This window comes from Myotis nattereri (assembly GCF_964212035.1).
Source record: "Myotis nattereri genome assembly, chromosome: 14".
Classification (NCBI taxonomy): domain Eukaryota; kingdom Metazoa; phylum Chordata; class Mammalia; order Chiroptera; family Vespertilionidae; genus Myotis; species Myotis nattereri.
In genome coordinates this window covers 53,889,648-53,913,661 of record NC_138089.1, presented here as the reverse complement: position 1 = coordinate 53,913,661, position 24,014 = coordinate 53,889,648, and the positions used below count along the sequence as shown (strand labels likewise).

At 45.9% G+C, this 24,014-nt stretch overlaps 1 protein-coding gene and 1 pseudogene across 4 annotated transcripts in view; both read right to left on the bottom strand.

Annotated features, from left to right (window-relative positions):
• The window catches only part of CTDSPL (CTD small phosphatase like), a gene marked incomplete at its 5' end in the record, with an annotated part of 104,221 nt that overhangs the window by 61,881 nt on the left and 18,326 nt on the right, over window positions 1-24,014 (bottom strand). The gene's annotated exons all lie outside the window — the stretch shown is intronic.
• On the bottom strand, window positions 1,559-23,139 carry LOC308530097 (uncharacterized protein C3orf38 homolog; annotated as a pseudogene). The gene is made up of 3 exons: window positions 22,953-23,139; window positions 21,919-22,503; window positions 1,559-1,750 (listed from the first exon to the last, which is right to left on the bottom strand). The product of its transcript is annotated as an uncharacterized protein C3orf38 homolog (transcript).

Sequence of the window (24,014 nt, the reverse complement as noted above, 5' to 3'; positions counted from 1 at the left end):
CCTCTAGAAGTTTCCTGAGGCCTCATGTTTGGAGCTGGAGGCCGAACGAAGTGCAACAAGACTCAGAGAGGCAGGTGGGGGGAAAAAATCACAGAGGAAGGTTCCCCCACCTTCTTTTGTCTCTTTAAGGCAGAGGCGAGGCGCAGAAAACTTCCCAACAGGGGGGTGATCGGGCTGCATCCCGTTTGGGCAAATAATGCTGGAAAGATGCAGGGAGGACAATGAGGAGGCCTAGAGGCAGGGAGCCCAGTTAGGAGGGAGCGGTGGTATCGGGGGTATCGCAGTTACTAGTAAGATGTGAGGATGGGTTCCTTTTTCTCCACATCCTCGCCAGCACTTGTTATTTGTTGATTTATTGATGGCAGCCATTCCGGCAGGTGTGAGGTGGTACCACATTGTCTTTTTAATTCGCATCTCTCTGATGATTAGTGATGCTGAGCATTTTTTTTCATAGGTCTCTTGGCCATTTGTATGTCCTATGGTAGGTCTTTTGCCCATTTTTTGATTGGGTTGTGTGTCTTCCTTTTGCTGAGTTGTACAAGTACTTTATACATTTACACCATGGAATACTATGCAGCTGTAAAAAAAAGAAGGATCTCTTACCCTTTGAGACAGCATGGAGGGACCTGGAGAGTATTATGCTAAGGGAAATAAGTCAGTCAGAGGAAGACAAGTACCACATGATCTCACTTATATGTGAAATCTAATGAACAACATAAACTGACAAACAAAATAGATCCGGAGACATGGAAGCTTGCAACAGACTGAGGCTCCTCGGAGGGAAGGAAAGGGGAGAGGGAAGAGATCCACCAAAGAACATACATGCATAACCCAGACAATAGTGGGGTGAAGGCCTTGGCAGGGGGGACGGAAGAGGGAGGAGGGGAGTCAATGGGGAAAGAAGGGGGCATCTGTAATGATTTCAACTATAAAGGTAAATAAATGAAAAGACGTGAGCATGGCCAGACAAACCACTCTCCCAGACCAGAGAATGCAGAGAAGGAAGCAGCAGGGATTTGGACCAGATGCGCACGATGTGGCAGGGGGAGATGGGTCCTGATGGTGACCAGGAGGCTGCAGGCCGAGTGCTGAGACAAGAGAGCTGGGCCCTTCCCTGTACTTAGTCTCAGAGTCTGGTGTCCACAGGCGCTGACTCCTGGGAGCCTGGTGGAGACCTGCGCTGGCCAGGGAGTGAGCAGGGGCCCTCTCGCCCCTGAGGGGCTCCCCACGCTCCCCCCTCCACCCCAGTGGGTCACAGCCAGCTCTGCACACCAAAGGTTCTTCGCAGTGTGGGCGGGAGCAGCCCCCTGGGCCTTCCATCCACGGGTGGAAGCTTGGGAGAGCGCAGGGGTCCTCCTCCTGGTATCTGAAAAGGGCCAAGGGAGGCCCCGCCCCCTCAGGGGATGATAGTGGGAAACAGTCAAAACAAGGACCCCAGCCGCGTGCCCTGCTCAGCAGGCTGGCCTTTTTCTCTGCTGAGGGTGCAGGTGACAAAGAATCCAGGTAGTTGAGCTTCGGTGGAGAGCTTCTCTGCTGCCAGCAGCCCATGCAGCCAACTTCACGGCATAGGCATAGATGTCTTCAAGACAAGGAGTTTCCGCTCCAGCCCTCCAGCTCTGCACAGGCTGCAGGCGAAGTCCCGCAGCCACAGGAGTGTGTGCAGGGGTCTGGCGAGGAAGCGGAGCCCTCCGGTTGTTTTCGGTTCACGCTGGTACAGCCCAGGCTTGCGCTGCTTGGATAAACCAGCTGCCTGGAGGCGGTGGCAGCAGCAGGCAGGCTTGGGGGCCTGGCCCCGGCCAGAAGCCACTGCGGGTGGATTTGGCAAGAACTCTGTTCCTGGGGTGGCAGCATCCGGCCTACTGCAGCTTCTCTGGGGGAGAGCATGAACGCAGGGCGGACGAGAGAAGAGATGCCGCTGGGCTTCTCTCCCAGGAGGCTCCGGGCTCGTGCCTGTTGCCTATGAAGCCAACTCATGGCCCAAACTGAGAGGAGTGCAGAGAAGGTCTGACAGATCCTTGGCCGACTGGTGGCCTAGACCGCCCCGGGGTCACTCTTGGGTAGCAAGGGCACCCTGGCCTGACTCTTGTGTTTGACGCTCAGGGCCCAGATGTGCTCTATCTCTGCATCAGGAATTTCACAAATAACCTCAAACCAATATTTAGGAAACAGAGAAGCCTTATTCATCAACCCTCCTCATGTCCCCTTCCCCGTCACCGAGTGCAAGCTCTCGGGTCCTGTGTTGGCAAACAACTCCCAGCCCCCCCCCCCACCCACTTCCAAAGGCCGCCCTACACCTCAGGGCTCCAAGCTGTTCTGCGGCGGCAGCAGCTGTGACAACAGCAACAATGAGGCTTCTCGAGTGAGTCACCGGTTCAAAGTCTGTGCACAAACATCCCTCGTGTGTCCTAACAGCTGCCCCTCACCGCTCAGCGGCCGCAATGAAGAAGAAAGTAGCGACCAGCAGCTTCCTGTCCACAAGACAAGATGCCCCTCAGGAATGTTAGCAGTCGGATCAGTGGCCTTTCCCACGTCTCCTCATTCTCTTCCTAGAACCCCCACCCTCCCCTGGGCCCGGTGTTAGCACACCAGTGGCCCAGGCTGGTTCTCCAACAGCCAGACAACGAGAAGCCCACCACTGTCTCCCAGTCTCAACAACAACCCAGGCCCACCCGGGACCTGTACCTCAACCCCAAGGAAAGGGAAAACAACCCCCATGTTCACTGCGGGTGGTGCTCCCTGTCCTCCCTCTCCCTCCATCCCCCCGACCTGTGCAGTGCTGTGCACAGGAGACTCTCCGAGGGAAGGTACTGGAGAGGATCTGGGGTCCATTAGCACTTGCCACAGCCATCGGCCTCTGTTGAAGAAAGAAGCCACAATGTGTCCTGGGGCTCCAGGATGGCTGGTGACCGCTGGGAGCCTGGGGTAAGACTGACAACTGTGATGGTCCTCACTGTGGTAACTGACCAACCTAAGACACTGTCTCTCTTTTTTAAAAAATATATTTTTATTGATTTCAGAGAGGAAGGGAGAGGGAGAGAGAGAGATGGAAACATCAATGATGAGAGAGAACTATCGATCAGCTGCCTCCTGCATGCCCCCTGCGGGGCGGGGGGGGGGGGGGATCAAGACTGCAACCCGGGCATGTCCCCTTGACCGGAATTGAACCTGGGATCTTTCAGTCCACAGGCCGACGCTCTATCCACTGAGCCAAACCGGCTAGGGCAGCCATTGTCTCTTTTTGGGGAGCGGGCTGGATGTGAGCTGCAGCAGTGGCAGCACAGACAACAGTTGGGGTGAGGCAGTAGAGAGAGGAGTAGAAGCGAGGGAGAGGAGTGAGCAGAGACCAGCCTTCCACGCCTGGAGAACTCCCTAGGGGAGGGAGCCACGAATGCCCAGTTCTAAAGTGATGGCATGAGGGGGTGTCCCCAGAGCTCCTGGCACATCCTGAACAAGGAGGTGCCAACAGGCCGGCTGGGAGGGACAGAGCCCTTGGGGAACGGACTGTGTCGCTGCGCCCATGCCTGAGTTTGCCCGTGTCCCCGGGGATCTTCACAAGGAGCTCCCCTCCCCCCAGGCGAATGGGGCACACCTCCTATGAACTGAAAGAGGCTGGCTGGAATAGGGGGGAATGATTACAGGGGGAATAATTGAGCTTCAAAGAGATTCCGTGGCTTGCTGATACAGACACTGATGGCTGCTTACCCATCAAGCATTCCCTTGTCTCTCTTCCTAACAGAACCCTGATTTCTTGAGGGATGGCCAGGTGCCCAGACAAAACTTCTCCCACAGAGTCCCTTCCAGGTAAGTGGCCATGTGACCAAGTCTGGCCAGTGAGACTTCAGCTGAGAGTTTCTAAAGAAGCTTTTGCTTTCCTGATTGAACGCCCCGCCACACCCGGGTTCTCCTCCTCTACCTCTTCCTGCCTGGGTCACTCAGAGAGGAGACCTCACATGCAGCATCCGCTGGGGCCCGTGAGGATGACAGCCCTGCGCCAAGGAGAGAGCAGCTAGGAAGATAAGCTCATGACATCGTATGAGCCCTGGGCTGGCTCCCTCTGGGATTCTCATTATGTCTGAAAAATGACCACCTACTTGTTTAACTCACTCCTGGGTGGGTTTTCTGCTAGTTGCAGCTGAACGCATGCCTCACCGATAACCTGCCTCAGTCACAGAGCTGCCGGCAAATGGTGAAGCTGGGACTCTAACCGAGGTCTGCACGTCCCCTATTTACCCAGCACAGCACTACTTCTTGCTCTCAGAACACGAGGCCTGCAAATTCAATGCGATGCTACATGCAAAGCACTTGACCTAGCCTAGCAGATGCCTAATAAAACACCGGCCACTGTTATTGCTATTATGATTAGGCCACTCCACGGGAAGCTCCTGTGTTAGGAGACCATCGACCTGAGACCAAAGACAAACAGGGGCCCAGAAGGAGGCGTCCCTCTTTCTGAAGAAGAGAGTGAGGAAGGGCTGGGCCTTCTGCCCTAACAGGGACACTGGGAGCAGAGGGCTTGTCCAGTGAGCTCACCTCCCATCCCCACAGCCTGCTTGTCCTCCAGAAAGAGCAGCGCAGGTACAGGCGACCCCTGGCACCATCGGTGGATCTGAGTACGCCCTCCCTGCTCCTTCGACCTGGACCCAGGTCCCCTCTGGAGCACGCGCAGAGAGCCAGAGGCCCTGAGAAGAGGGCTGGACAGGCTCGTTAGGGGCATAGGCACCGTGGCAAACTCACACATCTCCACCGTCCCCAGACACAGAAGTGTGTCTCCAAAAACCATGGATATTGCCACTTTTACAACTGAACACTGGAAACAGCCCATGTGTCTACTAGGAAGGTACTATTTTAAAAAATGGCGTTATGTCTGCAAAATACAATAAATATTCTGCAGTCATCAAGTATAATATTCTCTAAGGGTTTTATAAAACATGGCATTTTTTTAAAAAAAAATATATTTTATTTCAGAGAGGGAGGAGAGGGAGAGAGAGACAGAAACATAATGATGAGAGAGAATCAAGGATCGGCTGCCTCCTGCACACCCCACACTGGGCATTGAACCTGTAACCCTGGCATGAACCCTGACCGGGAATCGAACTGTGACCTCCTGGTTTATAGGTCGATGCTCAACCACTGAGCCATGCCAGCTGGGCCCTGGCAAAATTTTTTAAAAATTAAATTTATTGGGGTGACATTGGTTAATAAAATTATATAGGTTTCAAGTGTACAGTTCTATGATACATCATCTGTATATTGCATTGTGTGCCCACTGCCCAAAATCAAATCTTCTTCCATCACCATATCCCCCCTTTACCCTTTCCACCCCTCACCCCCCTTCCCTCTGCTATCCATCTATGAGTTTTGGTTGGTTTGTTTTTCTTATTTGTTCATTTGTTGCTTTCAGTTTTATATCCCACATGTGAGTGAAATCATATGGTTTTAACTTTTTTCTGTCTGACTTCTTTTGCTTCGCATGATATTCTCACAATATCATGCCCATCCGTGTTGTTGCAAATGGCAGTACTTCATCTATTCTTATGGAAAAATTCTTGTTATGTGACAAAGAGCTGGCATGTTAAACTATACATGTAGCACATTTCCCACGATCCCCTTATGATATTTATGCACATACATCTGTAAACAAAATTAAAAAGGCAAGGCGAAAAATCGTAGACAGCGAACAGTGGTTAACATCCTTAATTTGCGATATTATGGAAGCCTTTCTTGTCTCTACACTGTTCTATATTTCTAAGATTTCTATAGTCCCTTTTATAGCCGTAAGAAAAAAATCCTTATAAAGAAGTTGAGGAAAGGTGAAAGTGTGCTAACGACAGAAGTTGAGACATCGTGTTTATTGCTTGGGCGGGGTGTCTGGTTTCAAAGCATGCTGTTTGCTAACAACCAGAAAGCACGCATTTCAGTGAAATATTTCTAAGATGGCAGAGTCTCTGATGTGGCCCCCTCGTCTCCCAGTCCAGGAAAGCACCGTCCTCCCTCAGCGGGGCCTCGGGCTGGAGGCTCGGATCCAAGACCCCTCTCACTGCAGTCGCCTGAGAGAAGACCCTCTTTGTAAAAGGCCCTGGGGGTTCTGACATTAATCTGGACTCATTCCACCAAGAAATCTGAAGACGAGGCATCGTTGTCCAATTCACAGGCCGCAAATACATGAGACACTCGGAGACGTGTGGCTTGGTGCTCGTTCAAATGGTTTTGATGAGGTCGGAACATGGTTTCTCTCCCCACTAAGATGAAAAGTGAATGGAATGCTAAGAAACATGTTTTCTCTGCCACAGAGCTGTCAGCATCCCCAGCCGCCCTCCATAAGGGACCAAGCTTGTGTCTCTGGAACTGGGTCTGAGCCGGTCACCAAACCAGCACAGCAACGGCAAACTTCCTAATGGGGGTGCTCTGGGCCTCCCCTTCTTTCTGTTTCTCCTCCCAAAAGTCTGCGCCCCCACATCGCACAGCTTTCTCGGCGTTATCACCCCAGGGGCCTGAGAAGAACAGTTTCCAGCCTCTTGTCTTCACTCTGACACAGACGTCCAGCTAGACTTGGACGCTTACAGACGAAGAGTGAATTTTTCATCCCTCACCCAATGGTTCAATATATTGCGTCAGACTTTCCCCCCCACCCCCCGGATCAAAGATGAAGATACTTAGTACATTAGAGATAACAATAAAGCCATTATTAAAAACTCACACAGTCATAGATTCTCTTTTTTAACAAAAGACATTGTGCTGTGTGATACAATTTTAAGATTTCATTTCCTTGCATGTGGGAATGACCAGAATGATATGAGCATTCTGCCAAGAGTCTCATTTCCAGTTTGGACTATCCAGGCTCATCTGTGACACGAGATTCCATGTGAGACAAGCGCTATGAGGCTTCCCCTGTGACCCTCATCTAACTTAACAGAAGAGTCATTTTCTTCATAATGTGGAAGTTCAATAGCTTGCACGGTTACAACTCCGTGAAAAAGAAGATTCCCACACAGCTATGGTTTATGAGTACTGAACATGGAATCTGCACAGGATCTAACGGTACAATGCAGACTTTATAAAGAAAGAGTTGGCCAGCAGAGCAAAATCACATGGCAAGGAGGAAATATTCAATCTGGGCAACAGGTGTTTCAAGCAGCCGTTAGATGAGAGTACGCTAGGGCCAGAGGGACCTTGGAGCCCTGCTGGTCTAACTCCGGGGAGCAGGCTGCAGTTGGCGCCACGCTGGGTGGCTGAAACGCCAATAGAAAGCATGCATACCTGGGGGACAGATTTCGGGACAACCACAGCCACTAAAATGTGAAGAGGGAATCCCAGAAGTATAGAGTCAGAAAGAAAGAGCCTCAGATTCTCTGTAAAAACCTCTGCCTAGATTCCCAGCTGACTCCGGAACCGTGTGTGTGCACGCGGTGGCCTCTGAGCAACCTAGAGAAGGAAAAAATAACTGAGCCAAGAACTGAGGTGCTGCCCAAGAGACAGCGTTTGTGGTGTAAGCTAATTGCTGGCGAAGGCAAAACCCAAAATAAACAACAACTCACTCTGCTCCCAAATGAACCTCTCCAGAGTCTCCATAACATAACAGTGCAATGTTCAAAGTACAATAAAAATTAAGCAAAGAGATAGGAAAAGTGCAACTTACCCTCAAGAAAAAAGACAATAATAATGATCCCAAGGTAACTCAGATGCAGCCATTAGCAGAGAAGAATGTTTAAGCAGCAATTATAATTATGCTCAATGGCATAAAAGGATATGTGAAACAGACAGTGAAGAGGGAATCCCAGAAAATAGAGTCAGAGAGAAAGAGCCTCAAATTCTGTAGAACTTCTGCCTAGCTTTCCGGCTGACTCCTGACCCATGTATGCATGTGGTGGCCTGCACGGCGGCAGAGAAATAGAAATGATAAAAGAACAGCAATGGGAAGTTCTAGAACTAAGAAAACAACAGCAACAACATGTAAAACTTCCCCCAAGAAAGTAACTGGATGCGCTGAACAGAGTGAAGAGGATGTGATGTAACTTAAAGAACTGAGAGAAAAAAATAGATTGGGGAAAAAAACCTGAACAGAATCTCAGGCTTTTAGGACAAATAAAAAAAGTCTACCATGAGTGTAACTGTAGTCCCAGAAGGAGAAGAAAGAGAATGGGGTAGAAAAAAATTTGAAGAAATAACGGCTTGACAATTCTTCAAATCTGGTATAAAATCTACCTACACAAATTCAAGAATCTCAATGAACTACAAGTAGGATAAATACAAAGAAAAACAAATATAAAAATAACAAAATCTTGAAAGCAGTCAGAGAGAAATGATAACATTACATAAAGCTAACAGAAATTCTGGGGACCACTGAAGCCGGAAGATGCATCTAGAAAAAAACGTCAACCCAGAATTCTATATCCGGTGAGAAGATCCTTCAAGAATGAAGGTGAAGTAAGTATATAGTATATTTGTCATATGTTTTAGTCATTTTTATACTTAAAATTAGCCAGGTAGCAGTTTACACATGAATTCATATAAACTCTAAAACACATGTTTTTAAATTAATGGTAATTAAAATATCATGGGAACTGGGTGAGTGGGTGGGAGGAATCAACAAAATCTGTCCTCCGTTTTTCTTTAATATCGAATAGTGGGCATGAAGTTATTCTTATGCAATCTGATCTAAGACGGAGAGTCATTTACAGGCTGCCAGGATGTCCTGGAGTCAAGTGTCTGCCTCTTCTCTCTCCTTCTGCACAATGACGCCACCGGGAAAATGAAGGAACGGTTAAATTCATCCCTCTAAGCATTTTTCAGACCTAGGAAAAGAATTCAGAACCGACCATTAAAAACTCACCTGCTAAGAGTTCAAAATGAAGGGTGGGCAAACTATGAGGCAGGAGGAAGGAAAACACATAGGCACATTCTCCTGAAAGAACACATTCAAGTTGGAGAGTTAACTGCAAAGATGGAGACCGAGTCAATATTTGCGTAAGAAAATCTCAACCTGAATTAACACATTCGTTGGACTTGTTAGTCCAGAAATAGTCCCCTGGAGAGGCCTGGAAGTGTGACCTTCCCCTGCACATCTGCTCGGACTTTTATGAGTTCTCTTAATACTTTCTAAAGCTGCTGCTAAGTTTGCATTTTTGTTCTGAGAAGGGTTACCAAACAACCTGTCGGGAACACAAAACAAAGATTCCCTTCATCCCGGCCTTCCTTCAACCTCAGAGCAGACTGTTTTCCAAACTGCTCACAGCCCAAGCTGACTGCCAAACAAAGTTAGTAAACCAGCCGCTGACATCTAAACAACAGCTGTGCTCTGTCCCGCGAAAGGGCAGCCTCACCCAGACGGTGGCTCTCCAAAGGTCAGCCGTATCCTGCGGCAGGAAGTCCACTCCGTGGCCGGTGGCACATGCCGGCACCAGGGGATGGCCGATGTTTGTCCCCATTCCCCTCCCTCCCTTTTGCTAATCTTCCCTGGTCCTCAATGTTCAGCTCGCCTGGCACAGGAAGCAGGGGCCTTCGACTTCACCCTGCGCGCACACTGCGGCTCTTGCTCTGACATAAACTCTTTTCACTGATGATCATCTTAGCGTCGCCACTGGAAATGGGGCTGATGACTAAGGACCTGAAGATAAAGTCAAAATACTTGCCTTCAAAGCAAGCACGTGTATTGAGCGTCAGGCACTAAATAAACGTGTCTGCAGGGCTTTCTCACGGCATCCCCCCCACTCCTGGAAGGACCGTCCCTCCCATTTCACAGGTAGGCAAGCTACAGGTGCTCAGGGCATTTAAATGGCCTTCCCATGGTCCCGTGGCTTTGGCGGGACACCACATGAACACCCAGTTCTGTCTGACTCAAGTCCAAGGGTCATCCTACTCTGGCAACCTTCAGGAGTAGAGACACCCTTGAAAATGCCAACTGCATTTAAGAAAACAACACTTGTCATATTGATGGGAAGTAGGTGGAAAGTTGATTTAAAAATTTACCTGGAGGAGTAAATGAACAGGAATAGCTAATGTCATTTTAATAATGATGATGTAGTACTTGCCTTTACAGATATTAAAAATATGCTATAAGGCTAACACATAAAAACAGTGTGGTATTTGTTTATCTGCATAATACCTGGCTAACAGTAAGTACTCAAAGCTGATAGTTATCATTGTTAGAACATGCTAAGTGCATTATATGTATTTACATATTATTTTACTTAGCTTTTTTTTTTTCATAGGGATATTGCGAGGACAATTTTATCCCCATTTTACAGGTCAGGAAACAGAGGCACAGAGAGTTTAAATAACTTGCTAAAGGACACAAAGTAAGTAAAGGGGGTGTCTGGAATCTGAACTAAGGCTGTCTGACTTCAGAATTGAGGGTGTTATTGCACCACTAATAATATCGAAAGCCTGGGAGAATCTAAATGTCCAACAGTAGGGAATCGAGATAAATCAAAATGTATCTGTATAAAGAATATTTCTGAGAATGAGACGGATCTATATATGAAAAGATATATATATATATAACATGTAAACAGAAAAAACAAGTTCCATTTTGTAGGTAAAAGTCTCATTTTTGTTGAATAACATATGTAGTTATAGTTGTTTGTGAAATACATGTGTGTACACATATGTGTTATGTGTATGTATACACATATACATAAATATAGTGTACAAAGTTGTATTACATACCTACATAAACACTATCCTTTTGCTAACATTCTTTTGTATTGCTTCAATCTATTATAAACATATAATAAACATGCTTGTGTAATAAAACAGATTTTAAAAGATGGCTCACTACCTAAAAAATAAAAGATCCTTTTCTTTCCAAAGGAAAACAGTTCCATAAACAGGCTAAATTACAACTAATTGAAAGTATAAGGGGCCCTCCCCAACTAGGAGCCGGTACAACAGTTTCCACTATAAAACGGCCTGGAATAGGGGACCGCCTGGGCTTCAATGCAGGCCAGTCTACACAAGCAGCTGCATCCTCGTTTGCGTCTGGCCTGGTGCCCTGCACACCTGTGTGGAGGATTAGAAAGGCTCTTCCCTGTACAATCACTTCTTTCAGAGAGTGCTGGCCAACAGAAGTAGTGTCTAGAGAAGTGAATGGCCGCTTGAGGACTGCCATGACCTGGGTGGTCCAATCCCAACCAGACGCAGTGAGCCCAGACATGGATTAGTGTGGACGGAGGTGGGCCCAGACTTATGACAAGGCTGAGCTGCAGTCAGCAGTGGTGATGGCTGGAGAGAAGGTCACCCCCGGGGTGAGGGGTGAGGATGGAGGGTAATCTGGTCCACTCTATGTGCTCTATACTGATCACTGGGTTGGACCAGCCTGGAACCTTTCATAGGACAACACCTCAACTCCAACCTGGGAGCAGGGGTAGGAATGGGACAGCCTGGTCTGCCCACTGGTTAACTCTGCTTCCTGGAGCTGGCCTAGAGACACCCTGTTGAGTCGCGCCAGCAAGCTTCAGATGGAGAAGAAGCAAAATCGTCACTTGATGCCATAGTCAGCTGGTGGGTGCACTTCAGATAGAATTTCTCAATAGCAAAGTGGCAAATTGTTTTCTAAATCCATCCATGCAGGCATTTTCTTCTTCTTTCCTTCCTTCCTTCCTCCTTCCTCCCTTCCTGTTGTGAGGCACGCACCCCTGCTCAGCCTTCTAACCTCATCTGAAACTTGGTATGACTCTGGCCGGAGACAGCCCAGTCACCTGCCAAAGGACAGGGAGGATATATCCTGTGACAAAGAACCCGGAGACAGAGAGTCTAGATTTGATCATGACTTTGATAGTGTGCCACCATCCACCATGATGGTGAAGCTGGCGGTGGCTAAAGCTTGCTAGATGGCTCAGGCTTGCGCTTCCCATTGACGGTCAAAATTCTGACCTTTTATATGATTTTAAAATGAATTTTCATTTTTATCAAAGAAAACAAAATCAGGTTTTAAATAAAATTGTTCAAAAATACTGAAATAAATAATAATAATAAAAACACTGCCCCAAGGGCAACACTTTCAATGCTTTCAGCATTTTTTAACCAAGTAATATGTTAATGTTGCCATTTCTTGGTTTACTGATTTATCCTTCATTAATAAACTGCCTGTTATAATGGTTTAGATTTTAGCTTTTTATACCACCTCCCACATTTCCCCATTCCTTATGTTATGATGATAAAGAACTGTTCACCAAAAAGCCATGGAGTTTACTCTGCTTTTTTTTTTTTTCTTGTATATTTTTTCCTTGGAATTAACACTTGATATTTATTTCGTTTATTTTCCTGTGCCCTTATACTTGAATTTTTTCCCAGGCACTCTATCTGAACTATCACTATATATAAATATTACTTTCCAAACGGCCAATTGTGTCCGATAATCTGTGGCCTCCACAGTAACTGGGCCTATTCCATACACATTGGGCTTCTCCAGCCTGTTTTCCTGTGTTGGCTCCTGCTTTCTGAATTCTCTTCTCCTCTCCTTCAAGTATTTGTGCTGGTTGTTTCCTAGAAAAGGATCTGCAGGAAGCTAAATGTTGTGTTCTTGCTGACTTACAAATGTCTCTTGTTCTATGCTCACACTTGATTGAAAGTTCAGCCGAGTATCAAGTTCTAGAAAGAAAATCATTTTCTCCTAGAATTTTGTTGACTTTGTTCTATTATCTTCTAGCTTCCAGTATTGAAGTTAAGAACTCTGACATCATTCTGATTTTCACTCATTTGTGACAAGTTTTCCCCCTCTAAGCTTTTATCATTTACTGGATTTTAAAATGTTGACGATAAAATGCCTTGGGATGGTGTGTGTGTGTGTGTGTGTGTGTGTGTGTGTGTATGTGTGTGTTTCCATTCATGAGACTGGGCTTTAGATTTAAAGCACTTTTTAATACAGAGAGTTTTGACCTTCATTTGAAATGTTTCTTTTATTATTTCCTTGATAATTTCCTTTTCTCTATTTTCTGTGCTCTTTCACCATAGAACTCCTATTCATCAGATATTGAAACTCCTAGACATGCCATTTAACATTTTTACTTATTATTTCGTCTCCATTGTCGCCCTTCCTCTTTTCACTTTATCTTTGGAAACGCACTGATTTTGTTCTACGTCCTTTCTATTATATTTAAAAATAATTTAAGTTAGTTGTACTTTTATTTTACGGGGTCTCCTTCTTGTTCTCAAATGCTCACTTCTAAAAAACTTGATGATAAAACATTTCCAAGTTTGATATTCCGAAGAATGCCTTACACACATGCACTCAGCGAGACTTCAGTCGTCATCCTTCTTGTGCAGCCCTGTGTGGTCCATCTTCTGTGTCAAGGAGGTATTACGTTCATAAAAAAAAGTTGTAGCTAGTTATGGCCTCCTGGCTCCTGCCTGCCACCCAGCCATTGAACCAGCATTCTAATCTTCACGTTGCGTGGAGAGGCAGCAATAAAAAAGAATATATCCATCTCACCTTCTGTTCTCATTGTAAATATTTAAAAAAAGTATTTCTTGTAAGAGACCTGGAGGTAAGATTATGGATTTCAATCCAACAAGGTTTTCCTGGCTTCATCCGTTTCCAGGGACTCACAGCAACTTCTTGCGAAGGCAAACAGCAAGCTACCGCGTGCTGAGGCAGAGCCAACGTGTTCAGCCTGGTCTGGCTGGCAGCAGCCCCCTCTAGCACCCTCCCCGTCCATGGATCTAAAGAACCCTGGTTTGAGCATCATCTCCAAGAAGTTTGGGCAATAAATGAACTATTCTGGCTCCTCCTAAGAGATGAAGATGATGGCTGGCCTAACGTTGGTTCCAGAAACAAAATGGCTTGCTGGTCTCTAGAAGTTTGAGCCTTAAGTGGTGACAAACACCAAGCAGTCTAGTTACATCAGTCAGTCAGTCCTCTTTTAAAGAAATCTTGCGCAATTCAAATAGGGCCGCCTAAGAAGCAGTTTAGTGGCTAGCACCAGAGATCCCTTGCTAGGTGCTCATGGACTAGCACAGCGGTTCTCAACCTGTGGGTCGCCAACCTGTGGGTTGCGACTCCTTTGGGGGTCGAACGACCCTTTCACAGGGGTCGCCTAAGACCATCGGAAAACACATATATAATTACATATTGTTTTTGTGATTAATCACTATGCTTTTAATGATGTCAATTTGTAACAATGAAAATACATCCTGCCTATCAGATATTTACATTACGATTCATAACAGTAGCAAAATTACAGTGATGAAGCAGCAATGAAAATAATTTTATGGTTGGGGGTGACCACAACATGAGGAACTGTATTAAAGGGTCATGGCATTAGGAAGATTGAGAACCACTGGACTAGCATCTCCCACCCCAACAGAAATAAGCCACTCAACCTGCCTTCTCACACCCTTCTAGGGCCCTCCTGTGCTTGGAATCTGAGGTATGGCACCACGAAGTCTGAAGCAGCGAGCAAGGTTAACTTAGCGAGGTGACACAGGATGGTGATGCTTTGGCAACTCTACAAGTTGAGTTGTTGTTGTGTTTTTAATATATTATTTTTATTGATTTCAGAGAGGAAGGGAGAGAGAGAAAGAGACAGAAACATAAATGCTGAGAATCACTGATCAGCTGCCTCCTGCACAGCCCTCACTGGGCATCGAGCCTGCAACCCGGGCAAGTGCCCTGACTGGGAATCGAACCGTGACCTCGTGGTTTACAGGCAGACGTTCAACCACTGAGCCATGTGAGCTGGGCTACACGTTGAGCTTTTTACAGAAAAGTTTGATAAAACACATGATTTCAGAGATGAATTCAACTTTGTGCCACTTTAGAGACGGATGCAATCTTACTTTTAGCTTAAGAACACAACCAAGGAGAAAACACTGGCATCATGGCCAATGCAAGTCACACTTTCATACCTCCCGTTGGTGTTAGCCTGACAGTCAATGTCGGGAGCTGTTTTTCCTGCTGTCAAGACAACATGTGCCCCCCAAACTGGCACAGGGCAGGCACGGATCTCCCAGAATCCGTCTTGATGAAGGCTGCAGCTGCTGCCCTGTCTGTCATCCATCACACCCCTCACTCCAGCAGCAACACATCTTTCAAGAGCAGCCGCTCTCCCACCCGCGGCTCTGCTTGTCTGCGTGGTTGCAGCCCGTTATGTAACTGCCACCTTATCAAAGCACCAGAATGCCGAACTTCTGTGTATTTCTTCAAGTATGCAAGGCTTGACCTTCCTGCTAGAAAATGCCTAGCATATTTTAATTGTCCTCAGAGGTTCCGGAAGCATTCTGAGGAGCTATGACTACATTTTCGCTCTTCCTCCGATCCATGCTCCTGCAACAAGGAGGGAATTGCTAATTTGCAGACCGATAACTGTGCAGAGCAATGAGTCACCTCTTTAGAGTCTCATAAATTCATCCCAGTTTTTTATGAAATAATTATATTAATTGCAATCCCTTATTCGGCACTTACTACGAGCCAAACACGATTTCAAATGCTTTCCATGCATTTATTTGTTATCCTCATAACCATCCTGTGACCGGAATTATTTTCATTTTCATAATATAATTATATGATGTTTTTAATTTTTAGCCTTACTTTATAGATGAGCAAACAGAGGCAAAAGGATGTCAAAGGTCATGCAGCTAGAAATGGCGGAACGGAGATACAAACCCAGGCAGGCGGTGCGTCCAGAGCCGCACCCTAATCACAATGCGAGCTGCCTTTGCTCCTTGCCGTCCTGGTCCACGGCTCTGTGTGCTGGGGGCTGGAGAGCTCTGGGCACATGCTTGGCTTTGGTTTACTTGGGTGTCCTGTGGCCTGGGCAGTTGGCAGGCCACAGAGGTTGGGCATCCACGCTACAGAAGGTGCTCAGAAACACCTTGGCAAATGGAGTGTTGCCAACAATTCCACTACACTCGATATATTGCCAAGGAATGCCCCAAAGTACCTGGGAAAATAATTTTGCTCCTGGGAAAGACAGCAGCTTGGACCCAGGCCAGTCCTGCCCGAGGAGGTACACGGGCGGCAGCACTGAGCTGGTGCTGCTACATTCTGGATGGGAAGTGAATGGCCTGCCCCTGGCCTGCCCCTGAGACGCGAAGCTTCAGAAAAGCGTAGTGTCCACAGGGCCAGCGTCAGGGAACTCAAAAAGGAAGCAAAACCAAAGGTCTGAGCTCTATGTCTCAAAGGCCGACCTACGGGCTCCCTCTATCAGGATCATTCAGGGAGATTTTTGTTTTGTTTTAAATGTATTTTCACTGATTTCAGAGAGGGAAGGAGAGGGAGAGGTAGAAACATCAATGATGACAGGGAATCATTGATGGGCTGCCTCTAACTGTGACCTCTGGGTTCATAGGTGGACACAACCACTGAGCCACACCGCCACCGCCGGGCGTTTGGTTTTGTTTTTAAATGCAGACACTCAAGTCCTACCCTGGACCTTCTGAATCAGGGTTTCCCACTATTGGGCTTAGAAGTCTAGATTTTTTAGAAATCACCCCAGGCAATTCTGTTGTATTCTAAACACAGTTGACCCATTGCTTTGCGTCTCTGGGGTTTCAGGTCAGGCATCAGAGAAAAGCTGTACTTTAAAAGCAATATTCAATTCAACAAGTAGCATGCAGGCCTGAGAACCAAGGCTCTAGTCTCAGTTCTATGAATAGCTTGTAGGTGGACATGGGGGACATCCCTTGGCCTCTGTGAGCCTTAGGCAACCCCACCAGGAAGATCAGGGGACTAAGTCCCTCCCAGCTCTGAATCCTGCGTTTCCTACCTAAGTATCCTCACCAGACCTGAGTTGTTCCGTAAACAGAACTGATGAGGTCCTAAAAGGAGTGGCCAGGTGAGTACCCGGAAGGGCAACGATCAGTCAGTGTGGGCTGGAGTAGGGCACTGGGCCTTGACCATGGGGAGAATCTGGATTGGGGTGGCCATCCTGATAGGCCAGGCATCAGAGCGAGGGGAGAGACCAGGTGTGAGGGTGTAGGGGGAGTGAGTTGGGAGGGAAGTAAAGCAGGTCTAAGCAAAGGAAAAGGTTTGGAAACATGGGTGGGGAGGGAAGATGGTTCCAGGTTACAGAAGCCCTTGAAAGCCAGGGAGGCGATATAGCGACAATGGAAAGTGGTGTTTTGGGAAGATGACTGGGTGACCTATGCAGGATGGGAAAAGTGGGAGGGGCAGGCCTGGTGACTCAGCCAGGGAGACATCTGTGACCCAGGGGACAAGCCTATTCTAGAGATGATGTGGCCTTGACCTGCATCTGTGGCAGTGGGAACAGGAGGGGAGAACATGTCAGTGGCAAAGCTCCAGGACCCTGGGATCTGGATGGTTGTTATGGTTCTTTTAGTTCTACTTGTTTTTGTTTTCTGCTTATCTGTAGTTTCTGTTCTCTCTGCAGTGAGCTGATACTGCTCTGTGATAAGAAAGAGAAACATACAGTTCAGCATTTCCTTTGGGAAGCCAGCAAACTAATCTCCACCCCTTGTTGGCTTAACCCTTCCTCTCACCTGTCTGTTTTTCTTAAGAACCCCTTTCTCATGTTTTTTAACCAACTCTTCTGCACCCCATACCTCTCGTCCCTTTGCTGAGAGGCTTCTGCAGAGCATTCCTTCTCCTTTGCTTTTTTAAAAAATATATTTTTATTGATTTCAGAGAGGAAGGGAGAGGGAGAGGGAGAGGGAGAGGGAGAAGGAGAGAGAGAGAGAGAGAGAGAGAGAGAGAGAGAGAGAGAGAGAGAGAGAGAGAAACATCAACAATGAGAGAGAATCATTGATCAGCTATCTCCTGCAAAGTCCCACACTGGGGATCAGGCTTGCAACCTGGGTATGTGCCCTGACCAGGAATTGAAATGTGACCTTTTGGTTCGTAGGTTGATGCTCAACCACTGAGCCACACCGGCCGGGTTCCTTCTGCTTTTCTAGACCTTTCCTCCTGCCAGCTGCCTGTAGTGCAAACCTTGCTTTGCTCCCCTGCCTGGTGGGGAGCCCAGGGTCCCGGCCTGAGGTCAGCAAACTCCCTGCTATCCCGCTCTTCACCAAGCAGTCTCTGAGGAGTTAGCTTTCTTTCTCTCCTTGAAGCCAATCTCATGGTACCTGCCTCAATATCTTCTTCTCTCAAAGAATTCCTGTCATCATCCTGGGAAATGCTGCCATCCGAGAGGAAGACAACTGAACCTCCCAGCATCGCCACCTGCTGACATCGCAACTTCTTTGCCCATTCCTGTCCGCCCACGGCCACCTAGCAGCCCTTCATGTCCCGCAGGACCCCTATCGCACGGCAAGCTCCGAGACCCCACTTTGACCATGGACACCCGTCTTCTGACTTCTTGGGTGTCCAGATTCCAACTAAATATCCAGTCATTGGTTCTCTTTTGATTTCACTTTCCTGCCAAGCATCCTGGATTCTGAGGCCAATTATTTAAACTGCCCTCATCAGTACCCCCTGAAGCTCCGCTAAGCCTGGTACCGACTAGAGAAAAACTGCCCAGCATACCATGGGGCTCCCTGACACAAGTAAGGCACCCAGGTGAGCTCAGCTGTCCACACCCCACTGAACCCCAATCTTACTGCCAATTCTATTGGAGACCCTTACCACTTTCCACTCCTGGCAAATGATCTTGCCTCGTTTCACTAACACACTGGCAGCCATGAGTGATGAACATTCTTATTTTCCCTTCTCTTCGGCTGTGAACTTTTGCATGCCTCCAATTATCTTTTCCTTCTTTCTGGAAAAATATGTTGTCCTGTCCCTTTAAGGCTAATTTTGTGTGCCTTCCAAGCCTTCTAAAGGATTAACTCGGTTGATAATTCCTTCTTTTCTTGTAGACTTCAAGCTCTCCGCCATCATGCAAGAAAAATGCTTTGACACTCCCTTCCCCTAACACCCTCTCATCTTCTTGCTACTGCCAAGCTCTTTAGAAAGTTTCGCTGGAGTTGTTAACGTGACACATGTTCATGCAAACAATTTAAACAGTGCAGAAGAGCACAGAGAAAACAAAGATTAGCCAACATCCTGCCCCTCACAGAGAACCGCTGATAGGAATGTGATGACCATGCTTCCAAATTATTTTCTATGTAAACATTCACATGTGGAAGTATGCATTGCACACAGAAGAGGTTACACGGCACATGTTCTTCTATGACTTGCTTTGGGGAACCCACACTATCTCCCCAGCACTTTTCCCATTTCCATGTCATCTGTTTGTAACCACAAAAGGCATTCTAGTGAAGCTAACCAACATAATTACTTCTCTATCTCCTATTAGTTTACAGGTGGGGTTTTGTTTTTGCTGTGTAGAGAATGCTGTGTTGAATATTGTTGCATTCGTGAAACTATTTATTTACGACAACTTCCTTAAAAGGGATTGTTGGATATAATATACTTATTTTTTTTATATAATGTTTGATATACACTGCGAAACAGTCTTCCAGAAAGACTGAACTAATTTAAACTCCTATCAATGGTTGTCCTTAAGAACTCTAAGTTTTGGTAATGTTTCAAGATTTCATTTAATATCAAAAATGAAAAAGAGGACAGCATTACAGATTCTAGTCATTGAAAGAGGAGGATATGTTGAACAACGTTCACCCACTGTTTTGAAAATGTAGATGAAATGGGCAAATTCCTAGGAAAAAGAAACTTGCCAAAACTTATTTGAGAAGAAATAGAATATCTGAATAGTCCTGCCTCTGTTAAGTAAATTAAATCTATATTTCAAACCTTCCTACAAAAATACCTCTAGGCTTCAAAGGGTTTCACAAATGCATTCTGCTAAATGCGTAAGAAAGAAACAACACCAACCTTCCACAAATTCTTCTAATTTATTTTTAAGTCCAGCATAGCACTGGTACCAAAACCTCACAAGAACATGCAAAGAGAAGAAAATCACAGACCAGTCTGTTTTGGACATCAAGATAAAGGTACAGACACTGTTAATACTACAGTTGTTTGTTGCCAGTTACCTCCGTAACAGAGAAAATGATAAATTTTAGTCAGAGGTCAGTAAAAATGAAGATGTACTATCTCTGAAGTCTATTCGTGGACCATGGGGATTTGTGGCCTCCATGTCAAAATTCCTGTACTGAAAACAAACAAACAAACTGGTGCTGGAGGCAGCATAGCACTGGGAAACCAGAGCTCAGTCCACGTGGAAATCCCAGCAGGTCAAGTCTTGGTGAGGGCCTCTGTGCTGGGACGCCACAAGCCTTCAAAGACTTCTTCAGTTGATTTCTTTGAAGAGGACTCCTCTTGATTCTGCATTTCACACATTTCTTTGTTCTCCTTCCAATGGGATTTCACTTCGCTTAATAGAAAGGACTTCACTGAGCATTTCAGTCCCTTTATTCCCCCCCGTGAATTCCCACGATAACCGGGTAGAATTGGCAAGTCAAGCAAATCATTCCTTTGATGACACCCTGGCGATTGGACTACACGTTTGTAAATAGAACATTTTAAACCAACATGGACCTTTGTGGTCAGAACTCTACACAAAGCCCACTTGGCTCTGGACCAAGCACTCATGACACCCTCTGGAAGGTCACCCGAGAGAAACATGAGAGGACCAGGGTGTGCTCTGGCTCCAGCTCACAGACCTGGCAGAGCCTGAGCTAGCGCCGAGGATCGCGTAAGCCCTTCGGAAAGCTCAATGACCAAGTTTTCTGGATATCTTCCTGCACACTTTCCTAGAGGGACAAGATCTGATGAAATTCAGTAACTGCATTTTTACCACTTCTTTTGAATTCATCTCTACGTAAAAAAGGTAGTATTTTTAAAAATGGATCTTAATACTCAATTAAAATAAATATATCTTAATACTCAAAAGTCCAGAATTAACATTTAAAATGGTGAAATATTTAAACATACAGAGAAGTACAGAGAACGTAACAAACAACTACATATTAGGCTAGCCAATGCCTCAGACCTCACATATCTTAACATTTTGCTGTATCTGCCTCAAGAAAATAGTTCATAAAAGAACAAACCATTAAAAACACAACTGAAGCTACCCGGGTACCCTCCCCTGATCCCATTCTCTTTCCTCCCTCTCCAGAAATAATTACTATTATGAACTTGTCATTCTTAAGGATGTTTTTATAGTTTTATAATATATGCATATATCCATATACTATATAGGAACTCTTTTTTGCAAGTTGTCAAACTTTGTAAGTATGGTATCCCACTGTATGTGTTGTTATTATGTAACTTGCTTTTTTTGGTTCAACATTATATTTGTCAGTTTTAGGCATATTCACAGATGGGACTCTAGTTTATTCCTTTTACTGGTAATAAATGATTTCATTGTTTAAACATGCCTCAATTTGTTTATCTGGAGTTTTGTTCTTGTAAGACCTCTTTTAAGTAGATCTTATCCCAGTTCCTAGAGTGAGCATGTGTCTCACGAGAGTCAAATTCACCTATAAGAACTGGTTTTCTTGTAGTCCCTAGAAAGGGAGCACCGAGTTTAAGGGAGAATAAGTACTGTTATGTTGAAGCTTCTAAGTCCAACCATCAGCAGGTGGAGGCAGCAGTGTATTTTTTTACTAGAATATTTCTAAGGTACAGTTAAGCATTTTTTTTTTCCTGGCTGTGAAAACAGCCAAATGTGATTCTTTGGCCATCAGAGGTGATCTATAAGCCACTAGAATCTTGAGACAAACTCTTTTCAGACTCAAATAGTTTAAGTGGAGTATGTGTTTGCCACTAATAACTATGACCAATACAATGGGATCCAAACATCTTTAAAGGCCTTGTTAGCACCCTTTTCTTCTTAAAAACATCTCTTTGAAAATATCTACAGTGGGATTTCTTTGATGAACTGCATTAAGCCTTCAGAACGTCTGCTGCAACTCAGGTAGAAAGAGGCAAGTATCTGCATAATATGTAAGTCTGTAGTCAAAAAAGGTGTTTCAACTAAACTATGTCTACGTAGTACCGGGGAGAATTTCTGTATAGACTGACATCGGTGCTCGATGCTTTACAGGATAACTTACTAGTAAAGTCAGTGCTCTTCTGCTCAACAATGTCTCATTTCCACTACATAAAGGTTGCTCAGTTCCGCTAGCCAAGGCCTGCCTTACATTATATTATGTCCTACTTTGTTGGTACCACATAAAGTGTTTATGTTATAAAAGGCCTCTGGATCGCTTGGTTTAAATGAATAGCTGCTTTCATTAACGTTCCAGGAGCAAGGGAAACAAGCCCCTACAATAATTCTCAGACCAATAAATTCGATTTTCTAAGTATTCTCCATAAAAGAGCAGCAGATGAGTCCACAAATTTGTTCAAAAGTGCCCAAACAAGTGTTCCCTCAGTGGACAGTCCCAGCAACTCCAACCATAGCCAGATAATGAGAAGAAGAAGCACATTTCAATCTGCGGGAATAAAGGTTGGCATTGAAAAAAAAAAAAAGTCCTTCTTTCAGGAGGGACAGCAGATGAAGGCTCACCATTTCTGCTCCTTGGTAGTTTATCGCATTTTGTCCAGAAGTGCTGTGGCCCCCAATTATGTTGAGGGGGGTTCAAGAAAAGTATTCTGAGAATTAAGAAGTTCAGAGAACCAGTGACAGAATTTTTCTCCTAATCAATAAAAATCAACTATTCTAGCTTCAAATTTTTTAGAAAAATATGTTTTTATTGATTTCAGAGAGAGGAAGGGAGAGGGAGATAGAACATCCATCGGCTGCCTCCTGCATGCCCTCTACTGGGGATCCAGCCTGCAACCCATGCATGTGCCTTGACCTAGAATCGAACTGGCAACCTCCTGGTGCCTGGGAGGACGCTCAACCAACTGAGCTACAGAAGCCAGGCAATTCCAGCTTTTTAAAATCTTCTTTCTCCTGCTGCTGAGAGTCTAATGTCCTCAGAGGTCTTAACTGGCTGGGGTGGGGGCGGGTTTCCTTCAATTTCAGACATAAGTGCTTTTCCCAGTAACCCTTTGAATGCTGGATAAGATAGTGTTTTTCAGGAGCTGGAGGTATAATAACCCCTTGTGATGACAAGTACTTAAATATGACATCTTGGTGGACTTCTGTACACCTCAGAAGTTCTTCTGCATTTGATTGTACACGAATATTGCACAAATGGCATCTTGGCGGTCCTCAGGCTGCACCAGGCTGAGGTGGTGGTGTGGCATAGGGCCATGATCTCATTGTTAGCCATGACCTCATCGTTAGCCATGACCTCATCGTTAGCCATGATCTCATCGTTAGCCATGATCTCATCATTATCCAGAAGGCCGAGCAGGTTAGGACCTGGGCAGCTGAGCCCTGACAACTTGACCCTCAGGAAGGGGGAAGAGGATGATGACAATAATGTCGCTCCTGTAGGTCCATGGGGCCAGCACCTTGGCAACAGGCACTGGAAGAGCCTTTCGGGTTCCCCTCCAAAGCGCCTCGGGTATTCCAAACCCTTGGGCAGAATTAATGAGGTCCACCTGTAAATGCGCTGCTCCAACTAGTTGTGCAGGGCAGAGCGGGGTCCCATGGATCTCACTTTAGGGGAGCACCACGCTTACACGGGGAACATCCACCTTCCATAAGGCAGCTGGTTGTGAAAAACTAAAAACATCTTAAAATTCTACTTTTACTTAGTTACACACCTGGACGTAGCGTGTAAGTGAAGAGTGAAGCCTACCACTTCCTCCAGAATTTGAGAGATAAAAGCTACCGGATTCTTGACCTTTCCTATAAACAGCCAGTTCTCTCATATTTGCTATTCAGGTGAAAATGGAAGAGGTTGAGGAGTTAATAGCGAGACTCGAGGAAACAGAATTTGTTATACAAACAACAGAACGTGAGTTGTAAGGAAATGTGGCCTGCCATCTCGGGTAAGCCCTAGAATTTATCCCGATGAACATGCTGCCTCTGGCAGAAGTAGAAAGGAGCATCTTTTGGGAAAAAATGGTTGTGCCTTTCAAGATGCACATCTCAAAGGGCTTATAAAATCCTCCAAATAGTTCCTACGTTTCCTTTCACAGAGTCAGGCGAGGTTTCACTCTTGCCTGTGCTACTCGATAGGCATCCCTGAATCACACAGGCAAGTTGCCTACCCTCGCTGAGAGTCAGTGTCCACAGATGTAAAACGGGAAT